Source organism: Cicer arietinum, chromosome 1 (genome assembly GCF_000331145.2).
Source record: "Cicer arietinum cultivar CDC Frontier isolate Library 1 chromosome 1, Cicar.CDCFrontier_v2.0, whole genome shotgun sequence".
NCBI classification, from domain to species: Eukaryota; Viridiplantae; Streptophyta; class Magnoliopsida; order Fabales; family Fabaceae; genus Cicer; species Cicer arietinum.
Window position 1 is genome coordinate 30,891,293 of NC_021160.2, and position 9,961 is coordinate 30,901,253.

At 30.7% G+C, this 9,961-nt stretch overlaps 1 pseudogene; it reads right to left on the minus strand.

Annotated features, from left to right (window-relative positions):
* Nucleotides 1–3,330: 3,330 nt before the first annotated feature.
* Nucleotides 3,331–5,457, minus strand: LOC140918846 (zinc finger BED domain-containing protein RICESLEEPER 2-like; annotated as a pseudogene).
* Nucleotides 5,458–9,961: the final 4,504 nt, after the last annotated feature.

Here is a 9,961-nt window from a genome sequence, read left to right on the forward strand (position 1 = left end):
TGATAACGCAATCGCTACAACATCATGAGTTTCGAAATAGTATTGCAATCAAACATGCTATCACCAAATTCCAAAACATACACTTAACACTTATAACACAATACTACAACATCATGGGTTTCGAAATGGTATTGCAATCAAACATGTTATCACCAAATTCCAAAACATACACTTAACACTTATAACACAATACTACACAGAGAAAATGAACCAACAATTCACAATTTAACAGGGTGTAGTCTCTCACGGACAAACACCTGTGCAGTCTCTCACGGACAAACACAATTCACCAAGAAACGTAAGTCGTAAACATACCACCTATCACGGGTCAGTATTGTTTACCGAGGTGCCACCTATCACGGGTCAGCACAACTTACCCAACGTAAATCGTAAACGTACTGCCTATCACGGGCCCGTACCGTTTACCAAGGTGCCACCTATCGCGAGTCAGCACGATTTACCACAACACACATAAGTAAACAAGACATTAAGAGATTCCCCATTCTTAATTCTCATTTAACTTAAACCAGGGCGTAGTCTCTCACGGACAAACACCTGTGCAGTCCCTCACGGACAAACACAATTCAACAAGGAACGTAAGTCGTAAACGTACCACCTATCACGGGTCAGCACAACTTACCAAACGTAATTCGTAAACGTACTGCTTATCACGGGCCCGTACCGTTTACCAAGGTGCCACCTATCACGGGTCAGCACGATTTACCAAAACACACATAAGTAAACAAGACATTAAGAGATTCTCCATTCTTAATTCTCATTTAACTTAACGATTTTCAAAACAAACATTAAGTAACCAAGACATTAAGAGATTCCCCATTCTTAACGCCCAGTTAACTTAAACTATTTTCAGAACAACATTAAGTAAATAAGTCATTAAGAGATTCCCCATTCTTAACACTTATTTAACTTAAACGATTTTCAAAACAAATATTAAGTAAACGAGACATTAAGAGATTCCCCCTTCTTAATTCTCATTTAACTTAACGATTTTCAAAACAACATTAAGTCAATAAGTCCTTAAGAGATTCCCCATTCTTAATACTCATTTACTGAAACGATTTTCAAAACAACATTAAGTAAATAAGTCATTAAGAGATTCCCCATTCTTAATACTTATTTAACTTAAACGATTTTCAAAACAAATATTAACTAAACGAGACATTAAGAGATTCTCCATTCTTAATACTCATTTAACTTAAAACGATTTTTCACAAACAAACACACTTAAGTAAACGAGACATTAAGAGATTCCCCATTCTTAATACTCGTTTAACTCTAATGGTTTTCAAATTCCACACAGAACGAACTCAAACGTATTCACAAATTTATTACACAATTCACGCCAAAACACAACAATTCATTTCTCCACAAAATCATTTTCACGACGACATTAAGTAAACGCAGATATTAAGAGATTCCCCATTCTTAATACTCATTTAAATTAAAACGATTTTTCACAAACAAACACACATTAAGTAAACGAGACATTAAGAGATTCCCCATTCTTAATACTCATTTAACTTAATGATTTTCAAAACAAAACATTAAGCAAACAGACATATTAAGAGATTCCCCATTCTTAATACTCATTTAACTTAATGATTTTCAAAACAAAACATTAAGTAACCGAGACATTAAGAGATTCCCCATTCTTAATACTCGTTTAACTTAAACGATTTTCTCAAACACGCATTAAGTAAACCGAGATATTAAAAGATTCCCCATTTTTAATACTCGTTTAACTCTAATGGTTTTCACGCCAACATTAAGTAAACGTAGACATTAAGAGATTCCCCATTCTTAATACTCATTTAACTTAAACGATTTTCCAAAACAACATTAAGTAAACAAGACATTAAGAGATTCCCCATTCTTAATACTTGTTTAACTTAAACGATTTTCCCAAACACACATTAAGTAAACCGAGATATTAAAAGATTCCCCATTTTTAATACTCGTTTAACTCTAATGGTTTTCACGCCAACATTAAGTAAACGTAGACATTAAGAGATTCCCCATTCTTAATACTCATTTAACTTAAACGATTTTCCAAAACAACATTAAGTAAACCGAGATATTAAAAGATTCCCCATTTTTAATACTCATTTAACTCTAATGGTTTTCACGCCAACATTAAGTAAACGTAGACATTAAGAGATTCCCCATTCTTAATACTCTTTTAACTTAAACGATTTTCACGACAACATTAAGTAAACGTAGACATTAAGAGATTCCCCATTCTTAATCCTCGTTTAACTTAATGGTTTTCAAATTCCACACAAAACAAACTCAAACATACTTTCAACCCACATCAAAACACATCAATTCATTCTTCCACAAAATTCAACCATACACATATCAAATTTCATCAATATCAATTAAGAACACGTCAAAAACAACGAACACAAATCGACACAATCCACCACTCAAACACAACAAGTTTCATTTACTCAAAATCATACATAAATGAGTTTAAATTCATTTTCCACGAAACATTCATCAATATAACCAAAACCTAACTCTAAGATTTTACCCATAAAGCCTTAGATTCATTTTCCCCCAAATCAACACTTCAACCCTAACAAATTCCTTTCCACACAACCACAGATAAGTCCCTAAATGCAACTAAAAGTTTGGAAGGAGCCCTTACCTTAACGTTAGCTTTAACGTGCGTTTCCGGTACTGCGAGCAAATCAGGTAAAATCTCCGCTCGCAACGCCGCTTCCAAAATTGGTCCACTAGCACCGTAGCATGGAGGTGAGCAACCTTCCCTTCTATCACTTCTTGAAACGACGTTTAGATCTAGGTGAAACGGGGAGGTTTGTGTTTGGTTCCCAATAGTGATGTTTGTTTAAAAGCTGGTGACAATCAAATACAAAATTAGTACCCAATACTTCATAAATTTTAGTAAATATAACTCAATAAGTCCAACATACAAAAAGCTATCGATCATCAAGCATGAATCACACATACAAAAATTGTTGGCAGTAACCAGCCCAACAAACATCAACAAATCATGTTCAAAATGATGCCAAGTAAGCACAATTTTCAGCCAAAACATTAATATCAAAGTACAGGCATGTGTTGTGCAAGTATAAGTCATATATGACTCCAAAAAACTCAAAAAGTCTGAAACCTAGAGGTAATTAAATAAAACTGAATTAGCATAATTATTAGGTTCATTATTAAAGTTCACTTACATACTATATAAATAAAACATCAGTATACTTTTTCTTACTTAAAAAACTTAAACAGGCCTAGGAGCAGCTGTTCCGCTAGTAATAGACTCTTGCCTTCCACCACTAGTTGTTATTGAGCCTTGTTGAAGTTCTACAATGAATAAGCAATTAAAATTAAAAATTAATTTACAATAAACAGAAATAGTCTAATTAAACAAGTACATAGACAAATTACGCAACCAATCACAACATTCACATATATCTCAAAATATTATGTAAAAATAAGGTCTTTAAAGGATGAGAAAGAGGGCTTCAACCAATTCTGAGTGCAGATCAAAGCTTCTATCATTTTTGGACTCAAGGAACTCCTATATGTGTCTAAAACCATTCCACCTATGTTGAATGCACTCTCTAAAGCTACAGTTGACATTAGTGTGGCTAGAATTTCTCTTACCATTGCTGCCAAAATAGGGTAATGAGTACTGTTTTGCTTCCACCAAATCAAAATGTTGAATTTCTCACAATCTACTGAACAAGCGTCACTTAAGTACCTCTCAAGTTCGTTTTCCTTATCAATAGAATCTTCTTCTTTTAAGTGTTGTTTAAAGGCATCAACTCGTACAAAAATTGATGGATTTTTAGGGGGGAGGGGGTAGATTGTTCAACAGGGGAATTGTTTCCAGATCAGACAGCAACATATACAACAGTGCGATCATGGGCAGATTTGTACAAATTGTACAATTTCATTAAACTACCTTTAACATTTTCAACCTTCACCTTACCAACTTTCTCACCATACAAGTCATTAAAAGTACACTCAATATACCTTAATTTATAATGAAGGTCACATATCACTCCAAAATAAAGAAAATGGTTGATTTTTTCAATTTCACCCCAATATTTATCATATTTTCCCTTTATATATGAATCCATTACAACCTGAATAGTATTTAGATTCATTGATGTTTTATCAAGCTCACATTGAATAGAAGCTAAGTTATGAAAAGTTGTGTGCAACGACACTTGTTGTGACGACGAAAATACCTTTATTGCTTCCAAGAAAATCTTTAAAAACCCCACAAATGCTTGAACTTTTTCTCAATCATTAGAAGTAGGAGGACCAACAACCCCAAACCAAGTCAAATACCCAGAATCCTCACCCTCTAATTTATCAAAAGTTGCTTGATACTTTTCAACAGCTTCTAACACCATGTATGTTGAATTCCACCTTGTGGAAACATCAAGACTAAGAAGTTTTTTACATTTTATATTAGAAATATCAATGCATTCCTTAAACTTCAAAGCTCTTTGTGGAGAAGACCGAACAAACCTAACTGCATTGCGAATTCTACGAATAGATAAATCTTGTTATGTTAATCCATCTTGGACTACTAAATTCAAGATATGGGCACAACACCTCATATGAAAATAATCCCCTTCACCCATTAGTCCGTTCTTGTTCTTAAATCTCTTGTTCAAATAAGATACAACCACATCATTGGATGATGCGTTGTCAACGATAATTGTAGACACATTTTTAAGACCTCGTTCCCTCAAGACCTCTTCAATTTTCATACCAATAGTGTCCCATTTGTGATTTGGCACTAAACTAAAGTTTATAATGCGTTTATGATAGTTCCATTATTTATCAATGAAATGAGCAGTAAGGGTCATATAACCGAGATTTTGAACGGACGTCCAACAGTCTGTAGTAAGAGCTACCTTACTGCAATCAAATTTGAAATATGCCTTAAGCTTAAAATTTTCATCGAGATATAGCTGAAAACAATCCCTAGCAATTGTCCTCCTTGAAGGGATGGTCATTTGTGGCTGCAATTGTCTACATAATTGTTTAAAACCCTCACCTTCAACCACTCTAAAGGAATGTTCATCAAGAATAACAAAAAGGAAAATGGCATTCATACATGCTTGGACATTGAACCTTTGGCTTGATGGAACCAAACTACCTCCCTCACCAAAAGAAAAGTTTCTTTGAGTGGGTCATTAAGAATGTGGGCTAAATTACTTTTTCATTTCTCAGAGTGAGCTTTCATGTTCGAGGTTCCATGTGTCTTTGGTGACAATGTTTACAAGCAGTAGTAGGGATAGACTCATCGGATAGAATGTTAAAGTCCAACCAAAATTTAGAGCTTCTTCTAGGACCACTAGCATTGGGTTTTCTTTTTTTACTATCCATAGGAAGAAGAGGAAGCCCATTTGCAGCAATAGCTGGTTGTGTTGGTTGAGAATTCTCCATTACTAAAACATTTTAAGAGTTTAATTGTTTAATTCTTTTAATAGTTAAAGTGTGGCTTTTCATTACTAATTTTTTTTTATAGTTAAACTATTTAAAGTTTTTTAGACAGTTAGAATGTTTAATTAATAAGTAGTAATAGATTGTTTGGCGAATTACATAAATACTAATTAAGCACAAGAATACATAATATTTAGAGGCATAAAGGATATGTACTAAGTAAACAAAAATAGTTGCAAGTATACATATGAAGCATACAAAGTACTTAAGGAAGGAGTATACATACAAATTAAGGATAATAGATAGGAGTGGGAATAGGCCAGGCTAGGCCAAGCTTTGAAAGGCCTGAGTCTGGCCTACAATTTATTTTTTAGGCCTAAGTCTGGCCTACGGCCTATCATAGGCTTCTTTTTCAGCCTGGCCTGGCCTTTTTAAAAGTTTGGTCTGGCCTGTAAGCCTATTTAAAATAATTTTTAAAAAATATGAAACAAACATCCTTTAAACCCTAAAAAATAATTTTGTGTGTCAAATAATAGAGTTTTTTCCCTGAAACAAACACACTCATTATTGCCTCTTAAACAAATATGGAAGACTACTAAGTGATTGACTAATTGAACAACTACCAAATATGGAATGACTATCAAATATGGAATGCTACCGAATATGGAACAATTACTTAATATGGAATGCTTACTGAGTAATTGCTTAATTTATAGAATTTAAAATAGGAAATAATATTATTAATATAATAATAATAATAATAATAATAATAATAAATAAATAATATTAAAAAATAATAAAATATATAGGCCGGCCTGTCAGGCCTAATTGGCTTTTTTATAAGCTTGAGTCTGGCCTATTTAAATAAATAGGCTTTAAAAATAGTCTGAGTCTAGCCTTTATATTAAATAGGTCAGGCCAGGCCATAAGTAGGCCAGGCCATAGGCCCTTAACGGACGGCCTAGCCTATTCCCATCCCTAATAATAGATACATATTAATTAAAAATAAAATAGTTGCAAGCATACATATTAAGAATAAAACATGCATACATACAAATTAAAGATAAAAGAATATATACTAATTAAGCATAAAATAGTTGCAAATCAATATACTAATTAAACAAGAAGCATAAATACAAATTAAACATAAAATATTTGCAAGCATGTATATTAAATAGAATCATATATACCATTTACAAGTATACATATTAAGCATCAGCATACATAATTAAGCATAACAAACTTACAGTGATATTGTTCCGTTACTCCTTGTTGTCCTCCTTGACGACTACCATCTCCTTGCTCCATCTTCTAAAGCTAGAACCACACTAACAAAACCAGAATTAAACACAAACCGTCAGAATAAAAACCAGAATTAATAACCAACCAAAAAAAAAAAGACATAACAATAAAAAAAAAAACTAACAAAACAAACAAACATGATAAAAAAAATTCAATTAGTTAAAAACACACTACAAAGAAGAAAGCTTGAAGTTCATAAACACACATTATTAGATTAATGTAAGTTAAAAAACCTAACAAGAATTAAAACAAAATAAAAAAATGATGAGAATTAAAAAAAAAACTAATTAAGAACACAAACATGTTAAAAAATACAGATAATTAATAAACAACAAAAAAAATAGAATTAATAACCAACCAGTAGAAAAAAACTAAACAACAAAAACCCTAAAAATAGAAAAGATTAATCTAAAAACATGAGCATGTTAAAAAATATAGTTAGTTAAGAAACAAACTAAACACATGAGCATGTTAAAAAATATAGTTAGTTAAGAAACAAACTAAACATAAAACCTTCACCGTTAAAACCTCCTCATATAACAGTAAATAAAAAAAAAAAAACTTGATAAAAATCAAAATCAAACTACAAAACAATATCAATACAAGAATTAACCAAAAATACAAAACTAGAAAAAAACAAACTAGATTGAAAAAGCTTGAAGTCTAAAAACAAGAACCATAATCTTAAAACTTTTTAAAATTGGACACATTTAAATAAATAAATATAAATTGAAACAAATAAAATTTTAATAAACCAACCTTAAATGATGTCCAAACTATCTAAACCTAGGGCATGACATAAGCAAAAATAAAAAAGATTGAACCCTAAATAAAAAAATAAAAAAAAGTGTATAAGTAAAAAGATTAACCTTTATTCGCCTATACCTAATTTAGTTCTATTAAAAAACTTTAATCACTAAATCATATATATTATTTAAAACAATGTAGAATGAAAAATAAAAAACTTCTCATAATACAGTGAGTAAAAAAAATGACAAGAATAAAAAACAAACAACAAAACAATAAGACTAAAAAACTATCCAAAAACACAAACTGAATAAAAAAAAAGTACAATTAATTAAAAACAAACTAGATCAACAAAATTTGAAGTCCAAAAACAAAATCCCTAATCTTAAAACTTTTAAAATTGGAAACATTTAAATAAATAAATATAAACTGAAACAAATAACATTTTAATAAATCAACCTTAAATATGTCCAAACAACTTAAACCTAGGGTATGGTATGGCATAAGCAAAAATTAAAAAGATTTGACCCTATATAAAAATAAAAACATTGTGCAAATAAAAAGATTAACATTTGGTCCCTCAGACCTAATTTAGCTCTATTAAAAAATTTTAATCACTAAACCATATATATATTTTAAAACAAAGATGAATGAAAATAAAAAATTTTAAAATATAGAATGATTAAAAGCATAACAAATAAATAAATAAATAAATAAACTAATCTCTTAAGATACCTTGTAAAAGCAAAATTCCAATCTGTCAATTTGTAAGGCTCATATGGTTAAAAAAAATATAAAAAAATAAAATGTTAGAACAATGAACAAGTTCAAAATCAAAAAACTAATACAAAAGAAAATCAGTACTTAATAACAAAAAGATATTGATAAGCACAAGATAAACAAACTAACATTATTCCTATGTTAAACCATGTCTTCATTTGGTAGATTCAGTAGGCTAAAAAGAGAAAGAAAAAATAAACATATTAAAAGATTAAACAACATCAAATATCCTTAGTATTGTAATAGGAAAAACCATAAGGGGAAAAATTTAATCACAAAACTTAACATAAATTTAAAATTAACACAGAGTATATGCAAAAAATCAAAAGTTACAGAACAAACCTTTTAATTGTGTTTTCCTTAGTCTTTAATCTTTCAAGCCAAAGTTGTTCACTTAAGAATAAAAAGCAAAAACAAAAAAAGTTAGAAAGTCAAAACCCTAAAACAGAAAGAAGTTGATAGAATAACAAAAAGAATGAGAAGGAGAAAGATATAATCACAAACTTAATATAAAATAAAATAAAAATAAAGTAAAAAGATAATATTGAAAGATAAAAAACAAACCTTTTAATAGTATGTTTCTTTGTTAGTCTCTACTCTCTAATTATTCAAGCCAATGTTGTCCAGTTCAGAATAACAAGAAAAAATAAAAGAGTTAGAAAAAGAAACCCCCAAAATAGAAAAACAAAAAATTTTGATAGAGAAAGGGAATAACAAGATTCAACGGAAGCTGAGAGTTTGAGAAAGATGATAATAACAGAGTTGTAGAGCTCCAAGAATGAGAGAGGTGAGACATTGAGAAAGAGAAACTTACGAAAGTGAGAAAGGACCACGGCGGGACGACTACTGCTCATAGGAGATAAAGAGAAATTAGGGTTGATTTGAATTTTTTTTTGCTTTTATACTTAAGGTTTCATAAGTAGATTAGACTGGGGTGGGTTCAGGTATAGACTGTTGTTATTTACAAATCCGAACCAACCCTACACCCATATGTAACCGGTATTCTAACCCGATGACCCGTTTGACCCGCCCGTTTCAGTTTCTCTGTTAGTGGATCGGTCGGTTCTGATAGGTTGGGCTTGTGATGTCTAGCCCTAGTGTGTAGTACTGCTAAGTTTGGAAGTTTGTAAGACTAAAATATGTAATTTAGACTGTCTACCTACATAACTAGATTAAGCAAATTTTTACATAATATTGTGTTTTCAAATAAAAAAGTTTCCTTATGCATAAATAATTGAAATACGTAAAATGTAAAATAATTTCATACCTAAGTTGTTTATATAGGAAAAGAAATTACAATAGTAATAATGATAGAATCATAAAATAAAAATAAATAGAATAATATAAAATAAAACAGAATTAAATATGATTTTCCTTGATTTTTGAACACGCACCCTCAAGTTGGTGCATAGATATGTATCATGCATAACTTGGCTATAAAGTAGCTCAAAATTGGATCTTGCCAAACTTTTTATCAAGATATCAGCAATTTGCTAATTAGAATTAACAAATGGCAGGCATATAATTCCAACATCAGTTTTTTCTTTTATGAAGTGAAGACCAATCTCAATGTGCTTGGTTCTATCATGTTGCACATGATTATGAGTTATACTTATTGTTGTTTTACTATCACAGAACAATTTTAAAGGTGAGTCAAGTTTCATTTTCAATTCTTCCA